A 25,160-nucleotide genomic window follows, 5' to 3' on the forward strand; every position below is an offset into this window, starting at 1 on the left:
GATTACATTTTCACGCAATTTGGGTGCATAGATCCTAAAAATCAGTACCCAGAACAACCACCTCTGGCCGTAATAATGGCCTTGATACGCCTGGATATTGAGTCAAACAGGTACAGCTGCCCATGCAGCTTCAACACGATACCACAATTCATCAAGAGTAGTGACTGGCGTATTGTGACGAGCCAATTGCTCGGCCACCATTGACCAGACGTTTTCAACTGGTGAGAGATCTGGAGAATGTACTGGCCAGGGCAGCAGTCGAACATTTTCTGTATCCAGAAAGGCCCGTACAGGACCTGCAACATGCGGTCGTGCATTATACTGCTGAAATATAGGGTTTCGCAGGGATCGAATGAAGGGTAGAGCCACGGGTCGTAACACATCTGAAATGTAACGTCCACTGTTCAATGTGCCGTCAATGCGAACAAGAAGTCACAGAGACGTGTAACCAATGGGACCCCATACCATCACGCTGGGTGATACGTCAGTATGGCGATGACGAATTATACGCTTCCAATATGAGTTCACCGCGATGTCGTCAAACACGGATGCTACCATCATGATGCTGTAAAGAGAACCTGGATTCATCCGGAAAGAACGACGTATTGCCATTCCTGCACCCAGGTTCGTCGCTGAGTACACCATCGCGGGCGCTCCTGTCTGTGATGCAGCGTTAGGGGAACCACAGCCACGGACTCCGAGCTGATAGTCCATGCTGCTGCAAACGTCGTCGAACTGTTCGTGCAGATGGTTGTTGTCTTGCAAACGTCCCCATCTGTTGACTCAGGGTTCGAGACGTGGCTGCACGATCCGTTACTGCCATGCGGATAAGATGCCTGTTATCTCGACTGCTAGTGATACGAGGCCGTTGATTTCCAGCACGGCGTCACGTTTTACCCTCCTGAACCCGCCGATTCCATATTCTGCGAAGACTCATTGGATCTCGACCAACGCGAGCAGCAGTTTCGCGATACGATAAAATGCAATCGCGATAGGCTACAATCCGACCCTTATCAAAGTCGTGGTGGTACGCATTTCTCCTCCTTACACGAGGCATCACAACAGCGTTTCACCAGGCAACGCCGGTCAACTGCTGTTTGTGTATGAGAAATCGGTTGGAAGCATTCGTCATGTCAGCAAGTTGTAGATGTCGCCACAGGCGCCAACCTTGTGTGAATGCTCTGATTAGTTAATCATTTACATATCACAGCATCTTCTTCCTGTCGGTTAAATTTCGGGTCTGTAGCACGTCATCTTCGTGGTGTAGCAATTTTAATGGCCAATAGTGTATATTTGGCAGCGTTCAGAAATCTTCCAAGGCGATTTTTCGGAGTTTCTTTATGAACTGCGTTGTACTACGATAGGAAATTGATGTCAGGACTGTAACCTTCATATCGTATAAGTATGAAAGGAATTGAAGAGAACCTTTCTCCTTTTTATTCTGGTTGTCCTTATAGTGCCGATAATGCAGCATACTTGATGCCAACGCTGCGTTTTGTGCATTCTGCCTTCATAGTGTTGCATTTGTAGTGCAGTAGTACATTACTCTGCCCTCACGTGTACATAAAGGCACTTCAGCTGCAAACTTCTAAGATGACGTCACTCCTGCGAGAAAGGTCTACGCACTATTTCCGTGCTGAAACGGACCTCTTCTCTCGGCGCAGCGGAACCGGTATTCAGCGTCAAGCGCAGGGAACGAATACACGTCCCGGTAACGGCCAAGTGGCCATAAAACCCGGAGCGGGCGTTGTCGCCGCACGGAAGAGTGGCTCCGAAACCGCGGAGCCCTAAGTCAAGGCGCGACCGCTGCTGCTGAGAGGATTCCGCACAGGGCGGCGACCGAGCGCCGAGGCGAGCCACTCGTGGTGCCGTGTAGCGCGGTGGGTTTACAGCACCGGCGCTACGTGACGGTCCGGCTTCCGTATCGCCGGCACTCAGCTTCCTCTGTGTTTCCTTCTGAGGCTCCACACACTCTCACCGTAGCGGGAAGTAATACGCAGTAGAAGGACCAGGCGTGATGCAACAATACCACTGGGCGCGGAATCTATATTTTAATCTAAGCCTCAAATATTCAAAGGTCACGTTCATATCAGTTCGTTATTTAGTACAACAGCTATCTTCACAATTGAAAGCAGACTGTATTGTCTGTTTGGACAGTAGTAACGCGAACACAGGATATAAAAGGGCAGCGCATCCGTGGAGCTATTATTTCTACTTAGGTGATTCATATGAAAAGTTTTCCGACGAGATTATGGCGGCACAACGGGAATTAGCAACTTTGAATGGTTCAAAATGGTTCAAATGGCTCTGAGCACTATGGGACTTAACATCTATGGTCATCAGTCCCCTAGAACTTAGAACTACTTAAACCTAACTAACCTAAGGACAGCACACAACACCCAGTCATCACGAGGTAACAATTTTGAACGCGGGATGATAGTTGGAGCTAGAAGCATAGGACATTCTGAGATCCACCGTGTCAACAGTGCGTCAAGAATATCACATTTCAGGAATCACCTTGTAACACCATAGCTTAGGCATTACATACCTTCTGTTGATTCATTTAGCTTTCTATTTTGTTCAACATCCCATCGTTGAATTTCTGTAATTAGTGTACGATTAATTCGATACTGTAGTGACGTATTATCTTTGTAATAATCATTTTTCTTCATCGTATAATCTCTTTGGTTATCTTTAAAATTAAATAATTTTATTTAAATAATTTTGTGTAGAACTACCAATATATGCAAATGTTCTGTTTTATTTAAAATGTTCGTTTTCTGTTATGTAAACTGCTGACCTTCGCTTAGGGTTCTTAGTTATTTTGTATGTAAACGGTGTTGTGGTTCCCCTCGGGAACGGTCCGCAGCTCGTGGTCGTGCGGTAGCGTTCTCGCTTCCCACGCCCGGCTTGCCGGGTTCGATTCCCGGCGGGGTCAGGGATTTTCTCTGCCTCGTGATGAATGGGTGTTGTGTGCTGTCTTTAGGTTAGTTAGGTTTAAATAGTTCTAAGTTCTAGGTGACTGATGACGATAGATGTTAAGTCCCATAGTGCTCAGAGCCATTTGAACCATTTTTTTGAACCCTCGGGAACGGAACTGTGTAGCGCGCGCAAATTGTGCTTGGCCTAAGTAGAAAAGGTGGTATTGAGAGTCAGTCGGGGATGAGCTACCTAACTATCAACTGCTCATGTAAAGGTTGTGTATTGTGCTGGTTCCGAGAGAGGCTTTTCCTGACGCTCTCCAATGCCTCGGATGGATGGATAAAGAGCTGGAACTATTCTGGAATTGGTATACACTCCTGGAAATTGAAATAAGAACACCGTGAATTCATTGTCCCAGGAAGGGGAAACTTTATTGACACATTCCTGGGGTCAGATACATCACATGATCACACTGACAGAACCACAGGCACATAGACACAGGCAACAGAGCATGCACAATGTCGGCACTAGTACAGTGTATATCCACCTTTCGCAGCAATGCAGGCTGCTATTCTCCCATGGAGACGATCGTAGAGATGCTGGATGTAGTCCTGTGGAACGGCTTGCCATGCCATTTCCACCTGGCGCCTCAGTTCGACCAGCGTTCGTGCTGGACGTGCAGACCGCGTGAGACGACGCTTCATCCAGTCCCAAACATGCTCAATGAGGGACAGATCCGGAGATCTTGCTGGCCAGGGTAGTTGACTTACACCTTCTAGAGCACGTTGGGTGGCACAGGATAGATGCGGACGTGCATTGTCCTGTTGGAACAGCAAGTTCCCTTGCCGGTCTAGGAATGGTAGAAGGATGGGTTCGATGACGCTTTTGGATGTACCGTGCACTATTCAGTGTCCCCTCGACGATCACCAGTGGTGTACGGCCAGTGTTGGAGATCGCTCCCCACACCACGATGCCGGGTGTTGGCCCTGTGTGCCTCGGTCGTATGCAGTCCTGATTGTGGCGCTCACCTGCACGGCGCCAAACACGCATACGACCATCATTGGCACCAAGACAGAAGCGACTCTCATCGCTGAAGACGACACGTCTCCATTCGTCCCTCCATTCACGCCTGTCGCGACACCACTGGAGGCGGGCTGCACGATGTTGGGGCGTGAGCGGAAGACGGCCTAACGGTGTGCGGGACCGTAGCCCAGCTTCATGGAGACGGTTGCGAATGGTCCTCGCCGATACCCCAGGAGCAACAGTGTCCCTAATTTGCTGGGAAGTGGTGGTGCGGTCCCCTACGGCACTGCGTAGGATCCTACGGTCTTGGCGTGCATCCGTGCGTCGCTGCGGTCCGGTCCCAGGTCGACGGGCACATGGACCTTCCGCCGACCACTGGCGACAACATCGATGTACTGTGGAGACCTCACGCCCCACGTGTTGAGCAATTCGGCGGTACGTCCACCCGGCCTCCCGCATGCCTGCTATACGCCCTCGCTCAAAGTCCGTCAACTGCACATACGGTTCACGTCCACGCTGTCGCGGCATGCTACCAGTGTTAAAGACTGCGATGGAGCTCCGTATGCCACGGCAAACTGGCTGACACTGACGGCGGCGGTGCACAAATGCTGCGCAGCTAGCACCATTCGACGGCCAACACCGCGGTTCCTGGTGTGTCCGCTGTGCCGTGCGTGTGATCATTGCTTGTACAGCCCTCTCGCAGTGTCCGGAGCAAATATGGTGGGTCTGACACACCGGTGTCAATGTGTTCTTTTTTCCATTTCCAGGAGTGTATATCAACGCCACTAAGAATTGACAGTGTCCAGCAATTCTACCTGCAAATCCACCTACCAACATGCAATCGCCACCACTTTGCGCAATGACTGTAATGGAACACTATAGTAATGTACAGTGAAGGATCAGCTCATAGAATGTTATAGAGTACCCAAATACAAGGTAAAATTTGACTGAATTCTTGTACCTACCGTGATTTATCCTCAGTCACCTATCCACTTAGGGTCCCTCCCACTGTAAAGTGTTTACCGAGTGTCCTTTATTGAAGGCATATTAAAATTAATATAGCATTAGAGTGTGCTAAAATTAATATTGTTTGTTGAAAGGATCTTACAAATATCTCAAATTTGTGTTTAACTGCAGTAAAAGTTCAGAGCTGCAACTGTTGAGAATTATATGTTCATGCTTGCTAAGTACTTGTTTCTCTAGTGTATTAAAAGTGTGTTTAGTTTGCTTTGCTACAGTGGTTAAGATTAAGGGCCCCCCTCCTTTGAAAGTAGTTCAAATACACAAACTTACTTAATTATAGAAAGTTTTAATTACTCTTGCTATTCAATTCAAATTCTGTACAATATTGGGTTCCTCTTGTATATTGAAAGTGCATATTAATAATGTAACAGGATCCACGGTTTATCCTTTATGCTCAGGATAAATAAAAATTAATAGAAAGACCACTATCTATGAAAACAGTATCTTTCACTATCAGCTGTTAAACACCATTCGCTGATCTTAAACAGTGATTGCAACTACAGGTCACTACGGCTTCAGATATATATTGTTAAAACGTCATTTTTGTTTTACCGATGAAAATGTTAAATTAATTTAGTAATAATAATAAACCTTTTTTATACTGCTGTTGTGATCTTTGCCTCAGTTTGCTCCCCATTGTGGCCGAGCGGTTCTAGGCTCTTCAGTCTGGAACCGCGCAACCGCGCAACCGCTACGGTCGCAGGCTCGAATCCTGCCTTCGGCACGGATGTGTGTGACGTCCTTAGGTTAGTTAGGTTTAAGTAGTTCTAAGTTCTAGGGGACTGATGACCTCAGATGTTAGGTCCCACAGTGCTCAGAGCCATTTGATCCATTTTAACAGATATAAAAGCTTCACCTTTGCTATTTTTCTTCTTTCTTGTCACTCAAATAAGAAGGAATCTTTGTTTGAATGAAAAGTAACATAAGCACCTCGTAATTTAAGCCTTTTTAAACAAACGCTTTTTGCAGTTTCAATTTATTTCACTATTTATAAAGTCATTCCACTACTTTTTTTAGTCTCCATGCTATTGCTCTATTGTTTATGCGGTACTACCAGCATCTGTATCATGTTGTGAAATATAATTACATTTGTCAACTAGTCATCTTTCGGGAGAGGTCACTCCTCACTGCGACCGATCATTCATACGTATCTCTTGACGAAAATTAAGAATAGCGAAGACAGAAGCAGTATTTGATATAATATAATATGCCAATAAGATCGTAGTGTTTGTTCTACCGACGATTTTTCTTCTTCTCACGTAACGCCAATGGACGAAACTGTAGCTCGGACTAACGAACCTGACTAGCGAAATAAGGTCACCAAGAATTAATACGCGGGTTCTGTAATTCTGTACCGCAAGCGTACATGCCCATTTATGACGTTACATCCTCTAAATAGATTGACGTCAGTTGACAGAGGGAATCGGAGGTACCAAAAATAGGAAATCCTGTGCTCCCCACAAACGGTGAAGGAAGCTCTTGAACAGAAGTAGGAAGATGAGCATAAGCTAATCCGAAGGATAGAGAGAAAAAGAAAATAGCATTTTCTAGTACGTAAGAAAACTTCATTCCGTAAAAAGTAAATCGCTAACAGATCCTCAAAGAAACTGATTCAGCAAAAAAAAACATGTTGCCGCAAGGTGTAAATGTGATCTTAATGATGGTTCAAATGGCTCTGAGCACTATGGGACTTAACATCTGTGGTCATCAGTCCCCTAGAACTTAGAACTACTTAAACCTAACTAACCTAAAGACATCACACACATCCATGCCCGAGGCAGGATTCGAACCTGCGACCGTAGCAGTCCCGCGGTTCCGGACTGCGCGCCTAGAACCACTAGACCACCGCGGCCGGCAATCTTAATGATGACTGGATCCACTTTGATAAATGTAATGAATTCCAGCGCGGGAACTGTACAGATTATAAAGGAGAAAACAGTTAATCAATAATCAATCTTATAACCAGTAAAAGTTGAAATTTGCACACAAAAAGTAATGAATGTGGTTCATGCAACTCAAAAATATTTGTGATTTTTTTCCCGAAATTTGGCACTACCAGCTCCTGTTTCTTTGCTGATTGCCCGGAAATATTCTTCTAATACGAGAAACACTATATCTTTGGCAGTTTTGTTCTGCGTAGAATGATCAAAACAAGTATGACTCTTCGGGTCTCACGAGATGCTTACGCGGGCCGCCGATTTGCAAGTCACAGGTTTGGTGTAACGCAGCCCTTCGGTCACCATGTACACCTGTCAGAGACTTCACCTGGTCTGTTTCCCAGCGTGAGCGTCCGCCACAAGGTTGGTCGTCGTTTCAGTTTCCTTCTACTGAGGGCAAGGCTATTGGAGTGCCTACCGCCACGTTTTCGTCCGATGTACTTCCTTCCACTTCTGCACGTGTATCGGTCCTGAGTCGGAGCAATGCCTTCTGATTGGCCCTCGTTCCCACCAAGGGCCGCGCGTGCTTTTTTCATAAGCAACCACCCGTACCGACGTTACCCTTCCCTGCACTGCGCTTTCTTTTCATTTCCAAAGGAAACCAATTCATTCTTCCGTGCGCTGCGTGAAATGAAGGCAGCATTCGACGAATCGAGTCGCAAAGACGGTTCCTTCTTTCCCTGTACTGCGAGTCGTATCTGGTATTCATGAAAGAGCAAATATAGAATTAATTAGGTTGGTAAGAGCAAAGAACTTCCACGTGCAGTGAAATGCATCTTGTTAGTTCATCTGAATCGTATTTGTCTTCGTAAAACAGGCCGCTCCTGGTCTACTAGTACGCAGCAATGTTTTACGAATTAATACGACCAAAGTTTGGAACACCCTGTCTGTTTGCAATAAAAATTACCTACCCTATCAGTTTGCACTTATAGGCTCGCTACAAACTTAAGAGTAGCATTTGCCCTGCCATATGTTGGTGGACATCTGTTTGTCATTTAAATTCGAACATAGTTCTGAAAAATTCTATCACATTTTAATATGTTACTGAAATTATATTATTATTGGTTTAGCATGAAACATTTTTGATATGCTGTTGTATTTGTAGTGAGCTTACACGAAGCAGTAACTAGCCTAGAGGTTTCAAACATTTGGACGTGTACAGTGACAAAAGTAATCTGGAAGAAATAATATAAAACAGTTTTGTAAAAATTAAGGTGCGACTACTTCAGAACTGCGAATAGTTTCCAACTCTTAGTACAAAACTAAATGAGTTAATATATTTTGCAGTATGTTCATAAATCGATACGTAGGGAATGATATTTCAAGACACTTTCTCATCTGTCCAAAAGTATTCAGTGCGTAAAAATGAAGAACGGTAAGAATCACATGAGTGGCTCATGAAAGAATGTTTTGTAAGTTAATTAGAGGTTTTCTTAAGCTTTATATTTTCTGGGCAATATTGTTATTTTTCTTTTCCATTGTCACCCATTTCATGTTTTTATGAAAATCAACTTTAATCAAATAATTGTAAATAGTGATTCAAAACCAAAAGTATCCCCAGTTTACGAACGTCCTTCCATTACAAAATTTACTTTATTTATGTACGAATCTGATCTTCGTGGAACAATAATGCTAGTAAAAGTGCCCTTCGACTAATGATTGATGAGGTGAACCTACTATTTTTACGTTTAATTTATTTCCCTCGCAGAGCGCGTTTATAGCTGATAACTTGTCCGACCTCAATGTACGTATACTTGACGATTTCATTCAGTAACTTTGGTTTAGCTACATGTCAGCCACGTTGTACTGTACTGCAAGTGTGAAGCTTGTTTATTGTTTAGAACATAAACAACTAAGAGTGTTTCTGTAAATCAAATAGATAACATCCAATAAAATAGTAATTCTCAGTTAGTGAACCCCTCCCATTTATAGTGGAGACGGACATTTCTGGACTCGCGGAGATTGTCGTATGTACTTCTGCGTGTACCTCTAAAAGTGACAGAGCTGATCCTCAGCTGCTGAGCACCGAATATTCAACAGAAACGAAAGTAATGTAGGTGGTGCTCCAGGAAAGCGCTTTGAGTCGTCAAATTCACACAATGCACTCTCTGTTAATTCGTTCTAATGTTACTTTTTCGAAAAGCCTTCCCCTGTGACACTCCTTAAACCACTATGCAGCTGAATGCTAAGCGTTCCCCGGTCTATAAACCATCACTAATACTTCGGAATTCAGACTCCTACGAATCTCATATGGTGATTAACATTGTCAAGCGGTACCCCGGTCACAATGAAACACACAGTAGTGTGTAATATGGGTAACTAACATTTAGAGAATTATTCTGTGTGTTGTGATTTTATCCTTGATTTGCCGATGCAATGTTAATCTCGTCTCTCATATACGTGGCAATGGATTAGAAAGAGTACTTGTACTGATGGTATAGGAAACATGTAACAATCTTTTATCGAAATCTGAAGATGGTAACCATGCTTACCGAAACCTGTAATCGACAATAAGGTTTGTTTCTAAGCGACCTTGCCATGAATTTCACCTTCACTCAAATAATTATAACACATCGCCCCTTACTTCTGAATATGAGTAAACTAATTGATAATAATTGATTGAGATGGATGAGCAAGTGCAACGTTGATCATACAGCGTTTGTAAATTTTTTTACGATGTGGCTGGAGCCTCCCGTCGAGTGGACCATTCGCATGGTGCAAAGTCTTTCGAGCTGACGCCACTTCGGCGACTTGCGTGTAGATGGGGATGAAATGATGATGATAAGGACAACACAACACCCAGTCCCTGAGCGGAGAAAATCTCTGACCCAGCCGGGAATCGAACCCGGGCCGTTAGGTATGATATTCCATCGCGCTGACCAGTCCGCTCCCAGGGACGGAAGTTTGTAAATATTATAGGCCTACGTTGACAACAATGTGTTATGAACATCTTCAAAATCAGCCCAGTCAGTTGTAGATATTGCAACTACCTGAATGGTTTCATAGTCTTAGATGACCCAAATTCGCTGGATATATCCTGATGTACAACGGCTTTGTTTGCAGTGGCGGCTAGTGAGCATACATTCTGGGTGTTCACAAATTGTTAGATTCAGATAAATATGATAATGTGAAATTAATCTCCTGTATAACAGTTTTGCTTATCAACATATTTACACAACTACAGCCAGTACCAATAACGGTAATAATAATAATAATAATAAAATGTATAAACTTGTCTGAAGAAGGAAAAGGGGGCATAATTTCTTTGTGGCTAACCTTTCCTGGTAATTTTATTTCCTGTTAGCACTTAAAACTGATTCAAGAGAGTTCATGTTGACATTACACACGAAAGCCAATTCCATCACAGTAATCAACCAAACTCCAAACACAAACTACCGCTTGTGGAAATGATTAAATTCATGTAGTACTGTCTACCAACATGATCACCTGACTAGAACAGAAATGGGTGCTGAGAACCATAAGGGACAAAAATACACTGTCTTGGATCCCATATTTAACTTAACATAAAAGAATCCTGTGAAACAGCTTTTCGTGAATGTTCATGTCTACAGCACAGATGACCTGTCCCAGCATAAATACGTTTTTCTGTCAGTATAACTATAATTAGTCCGATCTAATTTTAGTATATACTGAGTGAACTGTCATATCTGAGGAGTGTGATACCGTCTGCTGTAACGTGCTACCACCTGGTGGCACTAACGGAAACTTGTAGTTGAGTGGTTAGGCCATCTGCGGACATTGTGAACAGAGCATGTTGTTTATCAAATCCGTACGTATTTGTTCGTAAGATAATAACAAAAAATGGTTCAAATGTCTCTGAGCACTATGGGACTTAACTTCAGAGGTCATCAGTCCCCTAGACTTAGAACTACTTAAACCTAACTAACCTAAGAACATCACACACAGCCATGCCCAAGGCAGAATTCGAACCTGCGACCGTAGCGGTCGCGCGTTTCCAGACTGTAGTGCCTAGAACCGCTCGGCAAACCCGGCCGGCAAGATAATAACAGCACAGTACTGAAAACGCGTTTGGTGAAAGAATTTAAATTTCGAATCTACAGATAATAAATAGCATAGAATGTTGCTCGAGTGCTGTTTGTTTTTTATTCACAAAAAATTTTACTATATACTGAGTGAACTGGCATATCTGAGGAGTGTGATACCGTCTGCTGTAACGTGCTACCACCTGGTGGCACTAACGGAAACTTCTAGTTGAGTCGTTAGGCCATGTGCGGACATTGTGAACAGAGCATGTTGTTTATCAAATCCGTACGTATTTGTTCCGTAAGATAATAACATCACGCCAATTGTGCGTGTGCAAAATCTGCTAAAACGTACACAATTTATGATGTGCTCGCGACCCTGATGCCAAGTTTACGGAGTCTAGAAGAGTAGCAATGTAGTATAGGGCGGTAAATTGAGCACCATGTATTTCAGATTACCGCACCTACATTATGTTTAACACCATTCAAAGAAAAAGAACCAATAACTTCAAAAGGTGTCGAAAGTTAAGGTGTTCACGTGCTCTTGTGCTCTTACACAACACCTGCCACTGCTTGATTGGGTTTCTTCGTTTCTCCCTATTTGCAATATCTCTCGCACAACTCAGAAAACCGAAAACTTGTGTGTTATTTCTTCAAACCATCCCAGGCAGGGTGGGCAATAATTACACAGAGGAGACCTTACCGCATACCTCTTGGAACTGGAGAGGGAAGCACTGCTTGGTGCGAAGACCATGCTCCAATTGGTAATAAATTTTAGAAAAATTTTCTCCATGATTTAGTACTTGCACCAAGTCTAGGGGCATACAGCACTGTACTGAAAACGCGTTTGGTGAAAGAATTTAAATTTCGAATCTACAGATAATAAATAGTACAGAATGTTGCTCGAGTGCTGTTTGTTTTTTATTCACAAAAAATAAAACTCAGAGTTAAAGAATTAATTACGAGTACTTGTAAGTTGTCATTGGTTAGCCGGTTGAAATGGCTCTGAGCACTATGGGACTCAACTGCTGAGGTCATTGGTCCCCTAGAACTTAGAACTAGTTAAACCGAACTAACCTAAGGACATCACAAACATCCATGCCCGAGGCAGGATTCGAACCTGCGATCGTAGCGGGTTGCGGTTCCAGACTGCAGCGCCTTTAACCGCACGGCCGCTTCGGCCGGCTGGTTAGCCGGAATCAACTACAGTTCCTCTCATAAGTTTTGGTACAAACATTGTGCACAGTATGTCTGGGTATGAACGAATTAATGATTGTTAATACTGAAATAAATATGTACATCTGCAAGTTGTACATGTAATTATGGGCGATGAAAGGTGCAATCACGTATGTTTGCTTCTTTACAGCAGAACAAGGCTCATTTCTTACTACGAGATATGAAACTCTGCACTTCAAAAGCTTTAGGACAAATGTTGGCAACAGTGTCAGTGTGCATATCTCTTTTATTCGTTACTTCCTGCGATGTCAGTCACTACATGTCGAGAATTCAAAGGAAACACAAGTGTGTTTGTACGTATAGGTAAAAACAAACCTTTTGAACATAGTGATAAACTACACCGTTACTAAACATGAAGAAAAGTACTGTAGGGAACATCGTCCGTCGCTATAAATATGAAGACAGGATAGAAAATCTGCCACAGATAGGCCGTTCAAGGACATTTGTGAAGAGAAAAGAGAGGGAAATAGTACAAAAGGTCAAGAAACGTCCATGAATCACAGCTACACGAATTGCCATTGAGGCCGCGGAAGAGTTTGGAAAGGAGGCGAGTAGTAGCATAATTAGACGAGTGCTGTACAGGGAAAATTACCTTGGGCGAACTGCAATAGGAAGAAGACGCTGGCCGAGCGGCTCTAGGCATTGAGTCAAACAGAGCTTGGATGGCATGTACAGGTACAGCTGCCCATGCATCTTCAACACGATACCACAGTTCATCAAGAATAGTGACTGGCGTATTGTGACGATCCAGTTCCTCGGCCACCATTGACCAGACGTTTTCAATTCGTGAGAGCTTTGGAGAATGTGCTAGCCAAGGCAGCAGTCGAACATTTTTGGTATCCAGAAAGGATCGTACAGGACCTGCAACATGCGGTCTTGCATTATCCTGCTGAAATGTAGTGTTTCGCAGGGATCAAATGAAGGGTAGAGCCACGGATCGTAACATATCTGAAATGTAACGTCCACTGTTCAAAGTGCCGTCAATGCGAACAAGAGGTGACTGAGACGTGTAACCAATGGCACCCCATACCATAACGCAGGATGATACGCCAGTATGGCGATGACGAATACACGTTTCCAATGTACGTACACCGCGATGTTGCCAAACACGAATGCGACCATCATGATGCTGTAAACAAAACCTGGATTGACCCGAAACAATGACGTTTTGACATTCGTGCACCCAGGTTCGTCGTTTAGTACACCATCGCAGACGCCCCTGTCTGTGATGCAGCGTCAAGGGTAACCGCAGCCATGGTCTCCGAGTTGATAGTCCATGCTGCTGCAAACGTCGTCGACCTGTTCGTGAATATGGTTGTTGCCTTGCAAACGTCCCCATCTGCTGACTCAGGGATCGAGACGCGGCTGCACGATCCGTTACAGCCATGCGGATAAGATGCCTGTCATCTCGACTGCTAGTGATACGAGGCCGTTGGGATCCAGCACGGCGTTTCGTATTACTCTCCTGAACCCACCGATTCCATACTCTGCTAACAGTCATTGGATCTCGACCAACGCGAGCAGCAATGTCGTGATACGATAAACCGCAATCACAATAGGCTACAATCCGATCTTTATCAAAGTCGGAAATGTGATGGTACGCATTTCTCCTCCTTACACGAGGCATCACAACAACGTTTCTTCAGGCAACGCCGGTCAACTGTTGTTTGTGTATGAGAAATCGGTTAGAAACTTTCCTCGTGTCAGCACATTGTAGTTGTCGCCACCGGCCCCAACCTTGTGTGAATGCTCTGAAAAGCTAATCATTTGCGTATCACAGCATCTTCTTCCTGTATGTTAAATTTCGCGTCTGTTGCACGTCTTCTTCGTGGTGTAGCAATTTTAATGGGCTGTAGTGTATGTAAGATTGTAGCACACTTCCTGCCAGTTTGACACTTGTTCATGCCACGTTTATGGTGCCACCATCATGGCGGTTTTTTCTTTTCATTTTTTTTTAGATATTGCAACTGTAGATATTGCAACTACCCGAATGGTTTCATAGTTTTAGATGACCCACTGGAAAAATCCTGCGGTAAACGGCTTTGCTTGCTGTGGCGGCTCGTGAGCATGCATTCTAGGTGTTCACAAGTTGTTAGATTCAGAGCCGGCCGAAGTGGCCGTGCGGTTAAAGGCGCTGCAGTCTGGAATCGCAAGACCGCTACGGTCGCAGGTTCGAATCCTGCCTCGGGCATGGATGTTTGTGATGTCCTTAGGTTAGTTAGGTTTAACTAGTTCTAAGTTCTAGGGGACTAATGACCTCAGCAGTTGAGTCCCATAGTGCTCAGAGCCATTTGAACCATTTTTGTTAGATTCAGATAAATATGAGAATGTGAAATTAGTCTCCTGTAGAACAGCTTTGCTTATCAACATATTTATGCAACTATAGCCAATGCCAATAACAGTAATAACAATAATAATAATAACAATAATATGCATAAGTGGTCTGAAAAAGGAAAGAAATCTTTCTGGGTAATTTTGTTGTTTTCTACATTACTATGTACAGTTTAGGGCAAGAACGAAATAAAGCGTACACTTTCGTTACTCTCTGTTTCGAATTTTTGTGTAAGTGGGAGTTCTGTTACTTTTTTTATCTTTTCGGACGAATGTACAAGATAGTTAACATATGTATTGCTTAAACTATTAACTTTTGGGGTGAAAATCAGACATTCTTACGTTGCACCCACACAAGAACTTATATGTTCGCTTGTAGTCACGCTTATTTGATTTCGTCACGTCCTCAGTCAATGGATCTGGTCGGGGGTGGAGGGGGGGGGGGGGGAGGGGTGGCATAACTTCTTTGCGGCTAACTTTTCCTGGTCATTTTCTTTTCTGTTAGCGCTTAAATCTCATTCAAGAAAGTTCATGTTGATATTACACACGAAAGAAAATTCCAGCACAGTAAACAATCAAACTCCAAACACAAACTGCCGTTTGTGAAAATGATTAAATTCATGTAGTACTGTCTACCAACATGATCACCTGACTAGAATGGAAATGAGGTGCTGAGAACCATAAGGGCCAAAAACACACTATCTTGGATCCCACATTTAACTGAATATCAAAGAAACCCGTGAAACATCTTTCCGTGGATGTTGATACATGCAATGAGGGCCCACAGCACGGATAACCTGACACAGAATAAGATCAACAGATATCAGAAATATAAATAAATGCTTCAGTCTCACAACCGACGATGATTTAGTTTATGCTTCTCAGCACCTCAGATGGATTACAGTATATAAAATCCGAAAGTTAATATATTATCTCACTTTAATCCACAAAATAGGTTTTTCTGGCAGTATAACGCGTTTTCAGTACTCTGTTGTATGCCTCTTGACTTGGTTCTAGTACAAAACTACGGAGAAAATTTTTCTAACATTTATTACCATATGGAGCATGGTCTTTGAACCAAGCAGTGCTTCCCTCCCGAGTTCCAAGCGGTATGCGATAAGGTCTCCTCTATGTAATTACTACCCACCCAGCCTGGGATGGTTTGAAGAGATAACACACAAGTTTTAGGTGAGAAGACACAACTTTCTGAGTTGTGCGAGAGTTTCATTGTATAGTGAGTGAACTGGGGTATATGTGGAGTTTGCTACAGTCTGTTGTAGCGTGCTTCCACTTGGTGGCACTGACGGAAACATGTAGTTGAGTGGTTAGGCTACCTGTGGAGATCGTGAACAGGGCATTTTGTTTGTCAAAACCGTACGTATTTGGCCAGTAAGAAAATAACGTCACTCCAGTTGTGCATGTGCAAAAGCTCCTTAAAACGACACATCTGCAGGTGTGCTCGCGACCCTGGTGGCAAGTGGCTCTGAGCACTATGGGACTTAACTTCTAAGGTCATCAGTCCCCTAGAACTTAGAACTACTTAAACCTAACTAACCTAAGGACATCACACACATCCATGCCCGAGGCAGGATTCGAACCTGCGACCGTAGCGGTCACGCGGTTCCAGACTGTAGCGCCTTTAACCGCTTGGCCACAACGGCCGGCTGGTGGCAAGTTTACGGAGTCTAGAAGAGTAGCAATGTAGTATAGAGCGGTAAATTCAGCGCCATATTTTTCAGATTACCGCATCTACATTACATTTAACACCATTCAAAGAAAAATAACCAATAACTCCAAAAGGTATTCGCGTGCTCCTGTGCTCTTACACAACAACTGCCACTGCTTGTTTGGGGTTCTTCGTTTCTCCGTAATTACAATATCTCTCGCACAACTCAGAAAGTTGTGTCTTCTCACCTAAAACTTGTGTGTTATCTCTTCAAACCATCCCAGGCTGGGTGGGCAATAATTACATAGAGGAGACCTTGTCGCATACCGCTTGGAACTCGAGAGGGAAGCACTGCTTGGTTCAAAGACCATGCTCCATATGGTAATAAATGTTAGAAAAATTTTCTCCGCAATTTTGTACTTGAACCAAGTCAAGAGGCATACAACAGAGTACTGAAAACGCGTTGGTTGAAAGAATGGCACTCAGAATGTTTTACATTTCGAATCTTCAGATAATAAATAGTACAGAATGTTGCTCGCTGCTGTTTGCTTTTTTTTTCATAATAAACAAAACTTAGAGTTAAAAAAGGAATTATGAGTACTTGTATATTATTATTAGTTAGCCGGAACCAACTATAGTGCCTCTCATAAGTTTTGGGACAAACACTGTGCACAGTATGTCTGGGTATGAAAGAATGAATGATGGTTAATACGGAAATAAAGATGTACATCTGCAAGTTGTACATGTAATTATGGGATATGAAAGATGCAATCACGTATATTTGCTTGTTTCCAACAGAACAAAACTCAATTCTTACTGCGACATACGGAACTCTGCTATTCAAAACTTTTGGGACAAATGTTGGCAACAGTGTCAGTGTGCATATCTCTGTTATTCGTTACTTCCTGCGAGGTCAGTCATTACATGTCGAGAGATCAAAGGAAACACAAGTGTGTTTGTACACAGTGGTATGTAGAGGTAAAACCAAAACTTTTGAACACACTGAGAAATTGTAACGTTACTGAACATGAAGAAAAGTACTGTAGGGAACATCGTCCGTCGCTATAAATATAAAGAATATGAAGACAGGATAGAAAATCTGCCACATACAGGCCGTCCAAGGACATTTGTGAGGAGAAAAGAGCCACGCGGGATTAGCCGAGCGGTCTCAGGCGCTGCAGTCATGGACTGTGCGGCTGGTCTCGACGGAGGTTCGAGTCCTCCCTCGGGCATGGGTGTGTGTGTTTGTCCTAAGGATAATTTAGGTTAAGTAGGGTGTAAGCTTAGGGACTGAGGACCTTAGCAGTCCCGTAAGATTTCACTCACATTTGAACATTTGAGGAGAAATGAGAGGGAAATAGTACCAACGGTCAAGAAAGGTCCACGAATCACAGCTACACGAGTTGGTATTGAGGCCGCGGAAGTGTTTGGGAAGGAGGCGAGTCCTAGCATAATCAGACGAGTACTGTACAGAGAGCCGACCGGTGTGGCCGTGCGGTTAAAGGCGCTTCAGTCTGGAACCGCGTGACCGCTACGGTCGCAGGTTCGAATCCTGCCTCGGGCATGGATGTGTGTGATGTCCTTAGGTTAGTTAGGTTTAATTAGTTCTAAGTTCTAGGCGACTGATGACCTCAGAAGTTGAGTCGCATAGTGCTCAGAGCCATTTTGAACTGTACAGAGAAAATTACCATGGGTGAACTGCAATAAGAAGAAGAGGCTGCTATTCGCATGGGAACACATAAACAAGAACATGGAGTTGTGAAATCAAGTATTTTTTTCGGATGAATCAAAATTTAGCATACCAGAACCGGATGGACGAATAACGGTCTGGCGGCAGCCCAGTGAAGACCTGGAAGGAAAAAAAAAAATGCAAGCTCCAGTGAAACATGGCAGGGACCATGGGGTTGTATGTCGGCCTAGGCAGTGGGTAAGTCTTCATTGATGAAACAATGGATACAAATATATACCTGCAGATTCTGAGGAACAGTTTGAAGAAGAGCGCAGAAAATATGGGATTGGAGACTACATCATATTTTATCAGGACAAAGACCCCAAATGGATCAAATAGCTCTGAGCACTATGGGACCTAACATCTGAGGTCATCAGTCCCCTAGAAGGTAGAACTACTTAAACCTAACGAACCTAGGAACATCGCACACATCCATGCCCGAGGCAGGATTCGACCCTGCGACCGTAGCAGTCGCGCAGTTCCGGACTGAAGCGCCTAGAACCGCTCGGCCAGACAAAAGTCCCAGACATATCACCTATATTGTACGCTTGTGGCTCCTGTAAACATGCCCAGAAGTTGTCAATTCTCCTCCACAAAGTCCGGACATGAACCCCATAGAGAATTTATGGGCTGCGTTAGAAATAAAATTCGGAACGTCCCCATATAGTCCAAACAAGACGTCAGGAGGTGACTGCAAGAAGAATGGAAAGGTTTAAGTGTTTTGTACCTGCAGTAGCTTGTACAAAGTATGCCAAAACGGCTAACACAAGTGATACAATATCGCGGTAGAAATACAAAGTACTAATTCCTAATTATTTTCCAGTTTTTGGTTTATTTCTGCACTTTGTCCCAAAACATTTGCGAAGACAAATCAATGTTATTTCACATAAATATGAAGTTGTAAGTAGGCTGTTTAGGTTTTTATATTGGTAACGCCACGTAGCACTCTGTATGAAAATCACTGGCTGTGCTGTGTGCAATCTGTGGCTGGGTGGCTTTGTTGAAATATTCGGTATTGTAGTGTTGGGCAGTTGACTGTTAACAGCGCGTGCCGATGCGCAGTTGGAGGTGAGCCGCCAGCAGTGGTGGATGTGGGGAGAGAAATAGCGGAGTTTTGAGGGCGGATGATCTGGACGTGTGTCCATCAGAGACAGTACATTTGTAAGACTGGATGTCATGAACTGCTATACATATTATGACTTTTGGACACTATTAAGGTAAATACATTGTTGGTTCTCTATCAAAATCTTTCATTTGCTAACTATGCCTATCAGTAGTTAGTGCCTTCAGTAGTTTGAATCTTTTATTTAGCTGGCAGTAGTGGCGTGGCTCGCTGTATTGCAGTAGTTCGAGTTTCGAAGATTTTTGTGAGGTAGGTGATTTGTGAAAGGTATAGGTTAATGTTAGTCAGGGCCATTCTTTTGTAGGGATTAATGAAAGTCAGATTGCGTTGCGCTAAACATATTGTGTGTCAGTTTAGTGTTGATGAGAATAGGTAAAGAGCGAAATGTCTGAGTACGTTCAGTTCTGCTCAGTTGTTTGAAAATCAAATAATGGAAGAGGTTCATCAGCACAGTAATTCATTAATTTTTCTAAGGGGACGTTTCAAAGGTGATTGTTCAAATGGTTCAAATGGCTCTAAGCACTATGGGAATTAACATCTGAGGTCAGCAATCCCCTAGACTTAGAACTACTTACACCTAACTAACCTAAGGACGTCACACACATCCATGCCCGAGGCATGATTCGAACCTACGATCGTAGCAGCAGAGCGAAGCTATTTGTATTTTGTGAGTCATCAAATGAAGTAAAATGTCCAATTCAATGCTCTGTGAATATCATTCTGTCTGTTGGAATAACAAACGTAATACTTTTAGCTATTTATCTGTTATTTCTAAAAGTAAATACAAAATTTTGTTCCAAAACTTATGAAAGTCTCTGTGAAAGTATGATGTTGCTAGACAGAATAATATAGATCCCAGGCAGGGGTAGGTTGCCATTACACAGTGCAGAGAAGTTCAGTGTAGAGCAACAAGTACCACTGTACTGCGTATTGCTTCGCTGTGCAGCGGTATCGTGTTTCCACTGGCGTAGTTCCATTGCAATGCAGCTCGCCGTCCCCGATAACTCCCGCACCCGGAGAGTGGTCGCCGCGTCGCAGGGAAACTGCTGCTCCGGCCATCGCGGCAGTCCCCCGCATTAATTCCGATGGCTCCGGCCTTATCTCGGCCGGCCGTGCCGATTACATTTGTCTGGGCGCCTCCCATAAGCAACGCAAATACAATTTGGGCGAGTGCCGGCGTCCGTTTTTCCGGCTCCCTGTGCGCGCAACAGCGGCGGCGATGCCTCCGAATGCAAGGAGCTCCGTCCACTGCCGGCGACACTGTGCAACGTACACGGAAAGTGCACAGTCGGGGAGTCAACCCGGCGCCGGACAATATGATTCAGCAGCCACGCTGCACCGAGCCGCGCCATTTATACGGCTCGGGGCGAGTAAATAGGACTGAATAAAGGGCGGCGATGCTGCGACCGGTAGAGACGTGAAATAGATCGGAAGAATTGGACGGAATGCGGCAATACCACGGCGTTCCATCGGTCTCCGTTGCCGCGTTACTCAGTCGCGAGGGGAGCGAAAGAAAAGAGGAGGAGAAGAAAGGATTGGGGGAGATGGAGCGGAAGAGGAAGATGGGCGGAGGCACATAGTGGAGTAAGAAACTCGGGCTTCGGTGCGGCTTCGCGTGAGCAAAAGGGTGCGACTTCCGCGAGACGTACATTCGGTGTGGAACGCATGCCCCAGATTCGAAGCGTGGGGGCTGCCGTGGAGAGGAACGCGCAGGCCCTAACGATTCCTTACAGAAAATGGTTCCTGCATCCACCGTGTCTATTCTTCTGAGTTATTTCGCTGCTACGTTGAATCAAGTCGCAGTTCCCGAAGACTTACGGCCACTATCTGCTCTGGTCAACTGTTGCATTCAAAGTACACTACTGGCCATTAAAATTGGTACACCACGAGGATGACGTGCTACAGACACGAAATTTAGCCGACATGAAGAAGATGCTGTGATATGCAAAATGATTAGCTTTTCACAGATTTCACACAAGGTTGGCACCGGTGGCGACACCTACAACGTGCTGACATGAGGAAAGTTTCCAAACGATTTCTCATACACAAACAGCAGTTGACCGGCGTTGCCTGGTGAAACGTTGTTGTGATGCCTCGTGTAAGGAGGAGAAATGCGTACCATCACGTTTCCGACTTTCATCAAGGTCGGATTGTAGCCTATCGCGATTGCGGTTGATCGTATCGCTACATTGCTGCTCCCGTTGTTCGAGATCCAATGACTATAAGCAGAATATGGAATCGATGGGTTCAAGAGGGCAATACGGAACGCCGTGCTGGATCCCAACGGCGTCGTATCACTAGCAGTCGAGATGACAGGCATCTTATCCGCATGGCTGTAACGGATCGTGCAGCCACGTCTCGATCCCTGAATCAACAGATAGGGACGTATGCAAGACAACAACCAACTTCACGAACAGGTCGATGACGTTTGCAGCAGCATGGACTATCAGCTCGGAGACCATGGCTACGGTTACCTTTGACGCTGCATCACAGACAGGAGCGCCTGCGATGGTCTACTAAACGACGAACCTGGGTGCATGAATGGCAAAACGTAATTCTTTTCGGATGAATCCAGATTCTCTCTACAGCATCATAATGGTCGCATCCGTGTTTGGCGACATCGCGGTGTACGCACATTGGAAACTTGTATTCGTCATCGCCCATACTGGCGTATCACCCGGCGTGACTGTTTGGAGTACCATTGGTTACACGTCTCGGTCACCTCTTGTTCGCATTGACGGCACTTTGAACAGTGGACGTTACATTTCAGATGTGTTACGACCCGTGGCTCTATCCTTCAAAATGGCTCTGAGCACTATAGGACTTAACATCTATGGTCATCAGTCCCCTAGAACTTAGAACTACTTAAACCTAACTAACCTAAGGACAGCACACAACACCCAGCCATCACGAGGCAGAGAAAATCCCTGACCCCGCCGGGAATCGAACCCGGGAACCCGGGCGTGGGAAGCGAGAACGCTACCGCACGACCACGAGATGCGGGCTCTATCCTTCATTCGATCCCACTGAAACCCTACATTTCAGCAGAATAATGCACGACCACAGGTTGCAGGTCCTGTACGGGCCTTTCTGGATACGGAAAATGTTCGACTGCTGCCCTGGCCAGCACATTCTCCACATCTCTCACCAATTGAAACCGTCTGGTCAATGGTGACCGAGCAACTGGCTCGTCACAATACGCCAGTCACTACCCTTGATGAACTGTCGTATCGTGTTGAAGCTGAATTAGCAGCTGTACCTGTACACGCCATCCAAGATCTGTTTGACTCAATGCCCAGGCGTATCAGGGCCGTTATTAGGGCCAGAGACGGTTGTTCTGGGTACTGATTTCTCAGGATCTATGCACGCAAATTGCGTGAAAATGTAATCGCATGTCAGTCCTAGTATAATATATTTGTCCAATGAATACCCGTTTATCATCTGCATTTCTTCTTTGTGTAGCTATTTTAATGGTCAGTAGTGTAGTATCAACGACTTCATTCTGTTCCTTATATGACTTGCAATGTCTCACGTTTATGTATCGTATCCTACATGAATATGATGTGATTGCTACGATTCGACTAGACTTGTAAATAAAACTAAAGTGCAGTATGATTAATCATTTTTTGTATTTCTCCAGAGAGAACGAAAAATATATCTCAGTAATTCAGCCACGTGGCGAGCTCAAATGTCCAGAAACACGCTGAAAAAATTATTGGTCTGCTGGAGTGCTCATTCTCGCGATGTTGTAGAAACATTGAGCAACACAAACATCATGGTGGAAAAACATCGCAACGCCAGAAGATAATTAATACGATAGTAGGAACGTAAATAGTATCAACTATTTATTCATAACCGATACAACAGAGTTACATGTTTGCACCTGTTACTGTCCTTCAAAGTAGTCAGCGATATGGGAGGCGTAGTATGCCGTAAGCAGAGCCTGTTCTGTTGATGGTGCGAATGGAGCGGTCTACTCACTGTTGAATCTCTGGAACAGTTTCAAGCGAATGCCTGCGATCAACTTTGCGAAAGAAGCGGCGACACTTTCTGCGCAACCCACCCGTCATTTTGCACGACAGTGTGCGAGCGGATACAGCGCAAGCTGTGGCTGCTCTGTTCGGGCGATGGGACTGGGAAGTACTGTACCATCCGCTATACTCCCCAGACTTAAGTCCTTGTGACTTTGATTTGATTCCGAAGATGAAGGAACCATTTCGTGGCATTCACTTCAGAACTGTTACGTAGATTGGACAGGCAGTAGACCGCTCCATTCGCACCATCAACAGAACAGGCTCTGCTAATGGTATACTACGCCTTCCACATGGCTGGCGACGGGTTCCCCACAACGATGGTAACTACTTTGAAGGACAGTAACAGGTGCAGACATGTAACTGTTTTGTATCGGTGGTTAATAAATAGTTGCCACTATTTAAGTTCACACTGGACTCGCATTCGGAAGGACGACGGTTCAATCCCGGGTCCGGCCATCCTGATTTAGGTTTTCCGTGATTTCCCTAAATCACTCCAGGCAAATGCCGGGATGGTTCCTCTGAAAGGGCACGGCCGACTTCCTTCCCCATCCTTCCCTAATCCGATGAGACCGATGACCACGCTGTCTGGTCTCCTTCCCCAAACCAACCAACCACTATTTAAGTTCCAATCCTCGAAAATAGTAATCAAGTTTCTGGAATAGATTTTTCTAGGTAACAAATTTAAGTGAGTATCATTGCCACTGCAAATGTGAGTAGCAGGAGGTTTGTATTTAACGTCGACAACGAGGTCATTAGAGACTGGGCACAAGGTCGGATTAGGGTAGGTTGGGGAAGGAAATCGGCAGTGTCCCTTGAAAGGAACCATCCCAAAATTTGCCTCGAGCGATTTAGGTAAATCACAGAAGACTTAAATCTGGATGGCAGGACGTGGGTTTGATCTGTCGTTCTCCCGAATGAGAGTAGGGTGTGCTAACCACTGCAACACCTCGCTTGGTGCAAATGTGAAATGCTGCTACGTTGCCAGTGGTAATCTGTGTTGAATGGAAGAATGGAAACGCGCATGTGTTCTGTTGTACAGGTGCCAGATGTCAGTTTGTTCAACGATTTCTGTCCCTGACGCCCTTGATCGGTTAATACAGGGACGGATAATGCCGGCTGTGAAGTCGCTGGAGTTGTCGTCCGCTGATGTCTCATATTTGCTCGGTTGCAGACAGATCTGGTGAGCGATCAGGCCACAGGAACATGTAGACACTCTCTAGAACATGATGGGTTACAACAGCGCTATGTGGGCGAGCGCTATCCTGTTAGAAAACACTTCCTGGAATGTTGTTCATGTATGACAGCGCAATAGGTCGAATCACCAGACTGACGTTCAGTTTTGTAGTCAGGTTGCGTGGGATAACCACGAGATTCGAAGTCGAACCCCAGACCTTAACTCCAGGCGTAGGTCCAGTATGTCTATCACGTAGACTGGTTGGTTGAACCCCCTCAACTGGTCTCGTCATAACCAGCATACGGCCATCATTGGCACCGAGACAGAACAGGCTTTCATCAAAAATCACAACAGACCTCCGCCCAGCCCTAAAATGAGCTCACGCCTGACACCACTGAAGTCGCAAATGCAGTGTTTTGAGGTCAGAGGAGTGCAGGCTACAGGGTGTCTAGCTCGGGCTGTCACTGAAGTAACTGATTTTTAACGGTTTGTTGTGTCACTGACGTTGCAACTACACCGAACATTCGCCTGACCACCATTGCCTACTGTCATGTACCGGTATACTGTCTGCCTTCTTACCATATGCTTCTGCAGTATCCATTTCTTGTATCCTTATTACACAACCTCGTTTAAATTTAGTGAGTTATTGACAATGTGTATTTGTCGCGATAAAGGCATTCGTAATATCAACTCACCACGTCCAGTCTGAAAGGTAACTGTCGCTCACGGCCAAATTTGCATCCTCATAGCGGCACTACTGGCCCCGATCTTATGCGACTGAGACGAAATTGAAACAGACACTATGTTTGCAATGTTGAAACACGCCTGACAACTTACGTTAATGTCGCACAACTCCCTCATAGGGTGGCAGTATTTTTTTCTGTCAGTGTAAGACAGATTGCACTTCATACTTTTAAGGGATTACCGGCCAACTAAATACAGGAAAGGAATAGCAAAA

The sequence above is a fragment of the Schistocerca serialis genome, chromosome 4 (assembly GCF_023864345.2).
Source record: "Schistocerca serialis cubense isolate TAMUIC-IGC-003099 chromosome 4, iqSchSeri2.2, whole genome shotgun sequence".
In the NCBI taxonomy this organism is placed as follows: domain Eukaryota; kingdom Metazoa; phylum Arthropoda; class Insecta; order Orthoptera; family Acrididae; genus Schistocerca; species Schistocerca serialis.